The sequence below is a fragment of the Apus apus genome, chromosome 2, assembly GCF_020740795.1.
Source record: "Apus apus isolate bApuApu2 chromosome 2, bApuApu2.pri.cur, whole genome shotgun sequence".
Classification (NCBI taxonomy): Eukaryota; Metazoa; Chordata; class Aves; order Apodiformes; family Apodidae; genus Apus; species Apus apus.
Window position 1 is genome coordinate 121,276,065 of NC_067283.1, and position 9,763 is coordinate 121,285,827.

The 9,763-nt window shown below is 44.0% G+C and overlaps 1 non-coding gene across 1 annotated transcript; it reads right to left on the reverse strand.

Annotated features, from left to right (window-relative positions):
• Positions 1 to 164: 164 nt before the first annotated feature.
• On the reverse strand, positions 165 to 254 carry TRNAY-GUA (transfer RNA tyrosine (anticodon GUA)). The gene is given in 2 exon segments: positions 165 to 200; positions 218 to 254. It is a non-coding gene; the product is annotated as a tRNA-Tyr (tRNA).
• Positions 255 to 9,763: the final 9,509 nt, after the last annotated feature.

Sequence of the window (9,763 nt, forward strand, 5' to 3'; positions counted from 1 at the left end):
ACGGGGGAGCGAGTCCGCCCGGCCGGCGGGGCGCGCGCCGCCCCGCCGCCCCCGCCCCGTAACGCCCCGGCCCGAGCCCCCGCGCGCCGCCGCAGCCTGCGGCAACGGTGCGGGGCTCCTGGCGGGGCGGGGGAGAAAAAAACGGCGGCGCAAAATCGTGCCGCTCCTTCGAGCCGGAATCGAACCAGCGACCTAAGGATTCCCGCGGGCCGTGCCTCTACAGTCCTCCGCTCTACCAGCTGAGCTATCGAAGGGCGCTGGCGGCCGCCCCCGTCCCGCGGCCCACAGCCCGCGCGGCAGCGCGCGCCGCGGCGGCGGGGCCGCTCCCCGGAGCAGCCGGAGGAATCGAGACCTGCTCCGGCGCCAGGGCGCTGGCATCCCGCACACGGCAGCGCTCCCGCACACGGCAGCGCTCCCGCACACGGCAGGGCTCCCGCACACGGCAGCGCTCCCGCGCCCAGCGCCTCCTCCCCGCTCCCGGCGGGGCGGGTAGCGCAGGGGGCGGGGACGGTGCCCGCAGCCCCTCACGCTGCCCCGCGGGGCGCGGCCTGTGGCGGGGCGCGAAGGCAGCTCTGCCCTCTCCCCTCGCAGGCTCCCGCGTCCCGAGCTTGCCGGCGGGCGGGCCTGAGGAGCGCGGGTCTCATCCCGCCCAGCCATCCCGCCGCCGGGGCGCCTGCTCTGGCCGCTGCCCCCTTACATTAAAACGCAAAAGGCACCCGCATCGCGTCGCCTCGTGGCTGCACTTACCGACGCGGTACGGCCGCGCAGCTCGGGCGGGAAAGGGCGCCAGCACCTGCCGTGAAGCTGCGGGGCGGCAGGAAAACAGGGCAGGGGCTTCTCCGGCAGCCCTGAGAGGGGCATGCCTGGGGCCGGCCTTCCCAGCTCCTGAGCTCCGCTCAAGCCTAAACTCGGTATAAGCGAAGCCGTGTGCGCGTGGAGCTCGTCCCGGCCCCGGCCGCCGCTCCCGGCCCGGCGGGAAAGCCTGGCGGACAGCGCCCTCTGCGCGGGTGGCGGGCGGCGGGGGAGAGGCACCCCCAGACACCCCCAAACACCGCCGAAACGCCACTTCTGTCAGGGGAGCGAGCGCGTACCGCTGCATCTCTCACAGAAAAACAATAATAATAATGTCGCAGGGTTTTTATTTGCCTACAAGGGGTCCCTGCCCGCTGCTGGCTCCAGAGCTGTTCGCACTCAACCTGCATTCCCGGCGATCCGCTTCCAGGGGCGAGGGACGGCAACACACCCCAGCTCTGACATCCAGTCTTGGGGAAAAAAAGACTGTACAGACGCTGTAATCAAACCGTACATAGAATAAACACCACCCTGAGACAGGGTTTGTGTCGTCAGTCTCATCTGGTATGAAATGCTGTCGTTTAGCTTTCATTTATATTTAATCGAAAGTGAAAGGAGTCTGAAATTAAAAATGTTGTTGTAAATAACTACCTTCTTGTGTATTCCCATGACAATACGTGTGTTCTTAATTTGTAGGAAATGGATCCTGAACGCATTAGCTGAGTCAAACTACTAAATTAATAAGCACTGATGGTCCTCTTAAAAAATAAAAAATAAAATAAAAAAAAACCCCACAACTTAAAATGCAGTTTGTTATCACATCCAGTAAACCTTCTGCTTGGAGGACAACAGTAAGCACACACTTCACTTTTTTTTTTACTTTTTTTTTTTCGTTTTTGATCCTGTGTGTATCACTGTCCTGTGTGGCAAGGTCTAATGTTCTGTGATTCTTGTGCTTCTACGGGACAAAAAACAAAAAAAAACAAAACAAAACAAAACAAAAGCTGGAGAGGCACCTCACCCTCCATCTTTTCGCAGCTTCCAGCAGCTTCACAAAACCAAGCCAGAGTTCTAGCTACTTCTCTCTTCAGAGACTCCCCAATGTTACTTTTTCCAACTGTTCATTTAAAAGCACCCCTAAGAAAGAAGGCTCAGACTGGCAGTCTGTCTCTGTCATGGGATATGGAACATCTCCCCCAAGGGCCACCATTTTCAGGGACTGACTGTTCCATGCCATCTGGGCTTTCATGGCTTACAATCCATCAGGCTCAGCCTCCGTAGACTTCTGGCAGGACACTAAACATCCCGCAATATCTGAGTCCCATTATACAAGAACTGCTTCCTGTCTTCACTGGTCCTTCCCAAGACTCTCTTGTAGAAAAGGAGAGCTCTATTCCACACCAGACCTGGAGAGCGTGACCACATGCAAAGACACTGTTACAGGTTCAGGATGGCAGCATGAGGCAAATGGCACCATCACTCCAAGATCACAGTGGACAGACTTCCAGTGGCACTTTGCCACTTGCCCCTTGCCTTAGAACTGCTGAGTTGGGTATTCTGACAAATCAAAACCAAACATCACTAGAACCACGCATTGGCATTTGTATCCTGCTTGGTTGTTGTGGTGTTCTCCAAGTGCTCACCGCAGTGGGCATCCCGCTTCCAAAGACAGGACACTCACACTGACCCAGATGATTTGAGAAAGTATTCTGGAAAGGGCAGCAAAGACCTTGTAATTTGCTCTGTTATTTATTCCTTCTTGCTAAGCTTTCTGCTGATCTGTAGAGGGAAAAAAAAATAATTCTATTCATTATAACCCTAACCAGAGACAGATCAGTGACTCTGTTCCTGCTGGGAAATAGGTCCCTTTCTGTGTCACGCTGACACTTCAAAAAATTTCACCCAGCTGCAGTGGCATGAAGGTATCACAGTGCTAGGCCATAAGTTAAGTCCGTATATGTATTACTGGGCTCATTTCTTACTGTTCCAATTCTGTGAGGGTTCCACCTATTCCCTGGCAAAGTCTTTCATGAATATGAAAATGCCAGTCATTATAGCATTTCATATTGTCACAGAGCTGAGATGATGGGGGAAAAATCTGAAGTCATGTGCACAAGTTTGTAATTCTTTGCTGCTGTGCTCATCAGAATCTCATTGTAAATCCAGGCAGCCAGTGTGACATTGATGTGGACAAAGCAACACCCCAGAAGGTACAGGGCTTTAGCAACACCAACATGAACTTAAGAATAATTAGTCTGTCCAAAATGATCTCTCTGTAGGCTGTTTGGAAACCTTACAATGGAAGAAACCAGAGTCTTTACGAAGATGACTCTCAGCCCAGAAAATGAACAAGGCACAGAGCTGACTTCTTGCTATGGAAGCTTCAGCTTTTGAATCCAGGAATCACAGAATCACCGAATACTAGGGGTTGGAAGGGACCTCCGAAGATCATCGAATCCAACCCCCCTGCCAGAGCAGAACCAAAAACAAACAGACAAAAAAAACCAAACACAAATAGGGCAGATCACTCAGAAGGGCATCCAGACAGGTCTTGAAAATCTCCAGAGAAGGAGACTCCACAACCTCTCTGGGGAGCCTATTCCAATGCTCTGTAACCCTCACAGTAAAGAAGTTCTTCCTCATGTTGAGGTGGAACTTCCTGTGCTCAAGTTTGAATCCATTTCCCCTCATCCTATCACAGGGCACAAGTGAAAAGAGCTTGTCCCTGCCTTCTTGATGCCCAGGCCTCATGTATTTATAGACATTAATTAGATCCTCCTGCAGTCTTCTCCTCTCTAGACTGAAAAGCTTCAGGTCTCAGCCTTTCCTTGTAAGGCAGGTGTTCCAGTCCCTTAATCATCCTCAGAATTCCTACAAGGTAAACTCAGGTATTCATTTTTTTAATTGTGCAAAACCAGTGGCTTATTTCCTCAGCAAACAGTTTCCCAACTCAAAAGCAATTGCTGGCAGTCTCATAAAACTAAGGTCTATAAAGTAAAAGAAACACCTGCTGATTGCTAAAACCAAGCAATTGCTAAGACCAAGCTCAGTGAGCTTACCAATTTTTTACCAGACACTCTCCTTTTAGTCGTCTTCACTGTTTCCTCTAATGACTAAGATCTTAAGAGTTCTGCACTGGCAGGAACACCAAATGTGTCAATCAAAACCCTTTGCACCCATTCAGCTACTCGACATGGTCTAGATTCAGCGTCACTCTAACCCTCATTCAATGCCCAAGGTGATCTTGCTTGCATCAGATCTGTGGAGGCTGAGCTTCCTCCTTGTGTCTGGAGAAATTCCTGATGAAGAGCATGAGGATACTCACCAAATACTCTTTTAAATTAAAATAGATCTCCATATGGACAACATATTATTATCTGCACGTGCTGTGTGTCTCAGTACTGAAGATTGCAGCTTGTCATTTTAAGTAAGTCATGTCACAGTCAGTTCAGTGAAGCTGAAGTTCAGAGTAGTTTCAAGCTGCTATTTGTCTTCAGTCTCATATTTGGCCTTTTTTTAAAATAAACAAACAACTTCTTAGTACCAAAGTTTCTGAAGGGCAATATTCTATTTGTGGCTGTTGAAAATTATTTGCTTTTGCTGGAATTCTCTCTAAATCCTCCTTACATTTTCTTGAGATGCTAAGTCTTGCAGGATCAACCATTTCACCCAAAAGAGTTAGCAAGCTCTGTGTGCTTTGACTCAATCTGAGCTTTTCAGAGAAGGGGGGAAAAGTGCTACTTCTGCCTAGCTCAATTGTCCTGTGTTCTGTTAACCAGGATGCAGAAGAAGTGTACTTTGTCATTTCATGAAGTTTGCTTTCCTACATTTACAGGTCTACATTATTCATACTGGTGTAGGGAGGGTGGAAATGTAAGGCTTAAAGGCTGCTAAATCACAAAAATAGCAGAGTAAGTAAGTATATCTGGATAGGCTTAGAATTTATAATAGTGCATTAACCTCTGTGATAACTGTGCACAGGGAACATCTGCCTGCATATTCCAAAAGCAGCCAGTATCAGCTTCTCTAGGAGTCTGTACAGCTCCTCAAATAATTCTGAGGTGGCCTTTGGATCAAGACTCAGACTGAAAGAAATAGTTGCAATTCCCAAGGTCAGGAGATCAATAAAGCAGCCCCAGGGATATAGCCCTGCAAGGGACCTACACTAGGGTCTCCTCAGGCATACACACAAAGAACAAATTACTTTTATAGAATGCTTGTAGTTCTCAGGGATGAGGTTGTATTTCAGACCTCATGAGCTGCTCTGTACCCTGGTTCTGGCAATCCTCAGCTGTCACTGCCTTGGGAAGACACTGAGATCATGCTGAGCTCACACTGTCCCTTGTACAGAGTGTGAGGAACCTGTGTCAGTGCAGGGCACTGATGGACACTGTCACTTAGAAACCATGACTTACGCCTCACCTTACCTGCTTCTACAAGTACAGCAGCAGCTCCAGTGATAGCACTCCTTTGAAAAGACAAATTTCTGGCTGGCAACCGCTTCACCTGTGGCTTTAATGGCATGGGTATTCCTTTATGTGAAGCACTGCATAGGCAGATTACTTTTTACAGGCTAAAAGTGGGACAGCCATGAATCAATCAAAGAGGGGAAAAAAAACATTCCCAAATTTACACCTAGATCTATGATCTTGCTATTAATTCTCCCAACAAATAATCATTATACTCTTGCATGATTTGATTATAAAATTAATTTTGGTTAACAAGCTTTACTCATTTATCAAATTCCATTTGTTTATTTTGGAAATCATGGAGGAATAATTTTACTAGTTCTAGTCAGCTATGCATATGTTTTAAAAAAAAAAAAAAAAAAAAAAAGGATTTATTCCCTTCAGAAACATACATACAACTTTAGGGACCAAAGAGATCATTTAGAAGCCACTTGTTAATAAGGTATTAGCAGTACACATTTTCCCACAGTTTTGGAATTATGCCCTAGAAAGTCATCACTACAGATGCAAGACAAGTCAGCATAATCCTTAGGTTTTGCCAGCCTGAGGAGTAAATAATTAGTCCTAATCTAAAGGCTTTGTAAAGCAGTTTGAACCACACTGAGCCAACCAAATATTCAGGCGAGCAAAAAGGAGTCAGGCAGCAGTAAAGTGCCCCAGCAGCATCTTGAGTTAGATTAGCGCAAACAGCATAAGTTAAATCCTGGTGATAAATGGAAAGCACTGGCTTAACTTTCTACCCCTGAAATCAAAAACACTTTATAAAAATAATAGTGTTATGATCCTCTACCTTTCAAACTAATGACAAGACTCTCTCCTTCCCACCCCTAACACTGATTACAATAATAGGAGTCACAGAGAAAAGCTTTTCAGTGCCGCAACTGACAATCCCAGAGATGCTGGCCTCTGCTGCTTGCACAACTGCAGTTCACCTCTTTTTCCAAGGCAGTGTTGCTCCCACATCCTGCAGAATTCCAGCAGGAAGAGAGGAGAGAGAGCAGGGTGCTCATAGATGTGAAAGACTGCACACATCCACCCTAGCTCCACAGCAATGGGTGTCCATGAAAGGTCCTTAGCTGCTGCAAATGTATTTTCTGAGTTTGTGCGAGGATGTCAGCATATGAGAGTTTCAAATGTAGAACCTGAAAGTTAGGCCTGGAAAGAGCCAAAACACTAAATAAGGAAAGATGACCTCCAGAGTAGACAACAGGTAACTGGGGATTTTTGGGCTGCTGGTTTACAAGAGACCTGAGATAGTTCAAAGATTTCACACTAAGAAGGGCATGGGATAGCATGGCTGACTTCAAAAAGAAACCAAAAAAGCAAAAAAATATGTTAGTTAATATGGCAGGATAATGAAGAAGTTAAGGTTGGGAGACAGAGAGGAGCAAAGAAATAAATATTGGTATTTAGTTTCTTCCATGGTACCAGGCCTTGAATTTCAAATTTTGAAAGCAAAAGCAAGCAGGTTGTCTTGACCCATTTTTCTTGCAGCTTTCCTGCTCTCGATAAAAATAATGGCTGTTTCTAGCATCTGTCTTTGGAAGCCAGGAAGGACCTTATTTCAGGAAAGACAGTGGGGGGAAAAAGTAGTACTCTTGTGTGTCCAGTGTTTAGATGTAGGCCTTGGGTACATACTGAGCAATACTTGAGCAAAATTGAACACACCAATAGTTAGAAATATGAGTAATTTTATTCCCCACAATTTTAAGTTAGGCCCTTGCCTTTTCTGTGTGTTTTGGTGTTTTTCTTGCTTCCACAAAACCTACAGCATCACATGGCAACAACTGGCGAGATCTCACCCCTTCTCTTCCACTGGGTGGAATAGCATGTATTGGGCAGCTTTTGCTCCTAGGTGACAAAGTGGATTCAAAGGAAATCCCCAGATTTAGAGTGAGCTACTGCAGCTTCTAAAGCTCATCACCCTGCAGGTAGAACAACACAAGACATGGCTGCCCTACAGAATTTTCAGGTGATTTTTAGACTCATCGATAAATCCTTATGTATCTTCTTCCTTCTCCTGAATATGCCTGGAGGTCTTCCACTCTTTAAGAATCTCTCTTCATTACTTTTGGCCCAATACATTCATACAGATCTCAGAGGAAGTCAAACAAGGCTTTAATTTCTGTCAGTCTTATTTGTGTGAAATTTGGTCATTTTTCTTTTGCCTCTTACTGTCTCTAAGAGTAGCAGTACAAACAGAGGACAAGTTTACAAAAATGTCCATGATAAAAATGATTCAGTATGTAAGTCCAAACAGCAGATGAAAAGCAAACAGAAAAGCTTGTGTAGCATCAGAAGAGACCTCTTTAGGATTTGCAGAATCTGCACAAATGTATGGGTGAAAGAAGAGAAAGGTTAGGATTAGGAGGTAGCATCTGGCAAGTATTTCTCTACACGTATACAACATGACAATCTGAAATAAGCTTAAAGTCAATCGTGTATACTGTGTTGACAAACAGCCTGAAACATCAACTTTTCTTAAAGAAGTTACTTGAACCACAGCTTAAAGGTTTACAAGAAATGACTGTGCATTTCATGCAGCCAGGCTCTAAAGACTATTGGCTAATAGAAACCATTGCACCTTCTAAGCCTTCTTCTAATTTCTGGTAACTTCCTTCCACCTGCCATCTTTCTTTTAATTTTTTACTAATTGAATATAAGTTTCCAAACAACACAGACCCAGTCCAGATCTACAGAATCATTTTAGAAGTGAAATTAGATTTGCTGCTAGCAAGAAAAGCCACTAGAATTATTATTTCCAGCAGAAAACAAAATTAGGTAGTCATTTAAAAAAACAGAGGTGGATAAAGTCCAAATACAAGTCTGTGCAGCTGTCTCTTCATCATCAATACAGAATAGAGCATATTGGTATTTTCCAAAGCTTCCTGAAGTATCTGCAGGTTACTGCAACAGAGGTCATGCTTACACTGAGGCCTAGTATCGATATTAATAACTGTTCAGAATCATCCAGCATCCATCAATTTAAGTAATTTAATTCCAAATTTTAAGTCAGTTGTGACAACCGGGTTTCTGTAATGTCAGCTTGGCCATCAAGTCTGCTATGGATCCAAACACTTCTACTTGTCCTTATCATCAAGAACTAAATATTTAAAACATCACAAATCATTTGAGGCCAACATAGACCAAAACCTCAATAAAATAAACTTCACATCAAGCAACATATCACTATTTCTATCTTCCAACTTTAGCCATTCTATGATTCTATTAACTTTTGCAGTCAATTTATGTTTTCATTGACTCTTCATAATACCAAAAGCCCCTTCCACAACTCACTACACATGCTGATGAACATCCAAGGCTCGCTCTCACCCTGATCCTACAGAGAAAATTAAGTTGTGAGGGGTCTTCCTCTGACAGGAAGCTGGGGCTTTGCAGGGGTGTTAGAATAGATTTGCTGTGGAGATACCCAAGGAAAAAACAAAACATAACAACAAAAAAAACCCCTCCAAACCAAACCACCCCCATCTAAAATAATATTTTTAAAATAGGTATTAAGGCTGTACAATTAATAGTGGAAGACACATGTAGACACTTCGAAAGCACTCTTAATTTGGTTGCTTCATACATTCAGTACTGGTTTTGGCTCAGATTATAAACACTGCATTAATAAAGGTAAGTAAACTTCTAGGTTAGCGTTAAGCATTTATGCCTTTGAAATACAAGTCTTTTCAAGAATAATTTTAAATTCTTCATGATATGGCCTGCAATCACAACTAACTCCATATATTTACACCTGTCATTTTAAAGAGTGATTTAATGCTAGCACACTTAAAAGCCTTTCAACAAATACAGGAGGAAGTACCAGAGTTTTGTTGATGGGTTTTGTAACTTCCGTTTAGGCTCAGAAGTTAAGAGTGCAGCCAATCTTTGAAAAAAAGTACCACGTGTAGCTGGCGGAAAAAACAGAGATAATTTAAGTAGTTGTCAATATGTTCATCTTTGAGTACTGCCAAACTTTCAATAGCCTAGTTCTTCCAAATTATACTACTCATACTTGCATATGACATGCATGCGTTAACATTTTGCTTTGAGATACATTTTGACCAATGTTTCAAATCACAGATGGCAAGAGATCTTAAAAGTCATGAATGACTTGATCAGCGTATTTCTGTACCTTCTTCTTGGTGACAGCTTTGAAATAAGTTTCAGATCTCAGATTTTTAATCTCATACACATAAAAAACTGTTTTTAAAATGTCTCAAATTCTGAGGTCCCATGTGTTTAATGAAATATTCAGAACAGGTATGAGGTCAAAAAAAGCTTTTCTATAAAGAGTTTTTTCTTTCAAAATAAGTTTCTTTTAAATAGAAACATAACTAAAGCAAAATGGATTACATCGGAGTTTATTTTTCTGAGATTTGTACCAGTTTTTCAACTTCTGTACTAGTATTCATGTATGCAAGTGTAATGCAATTTATGTGTAGAATGCAGAAGTTAATGTGTAACTACAAAGCATTAATTTTGTAGTCAAATCAACG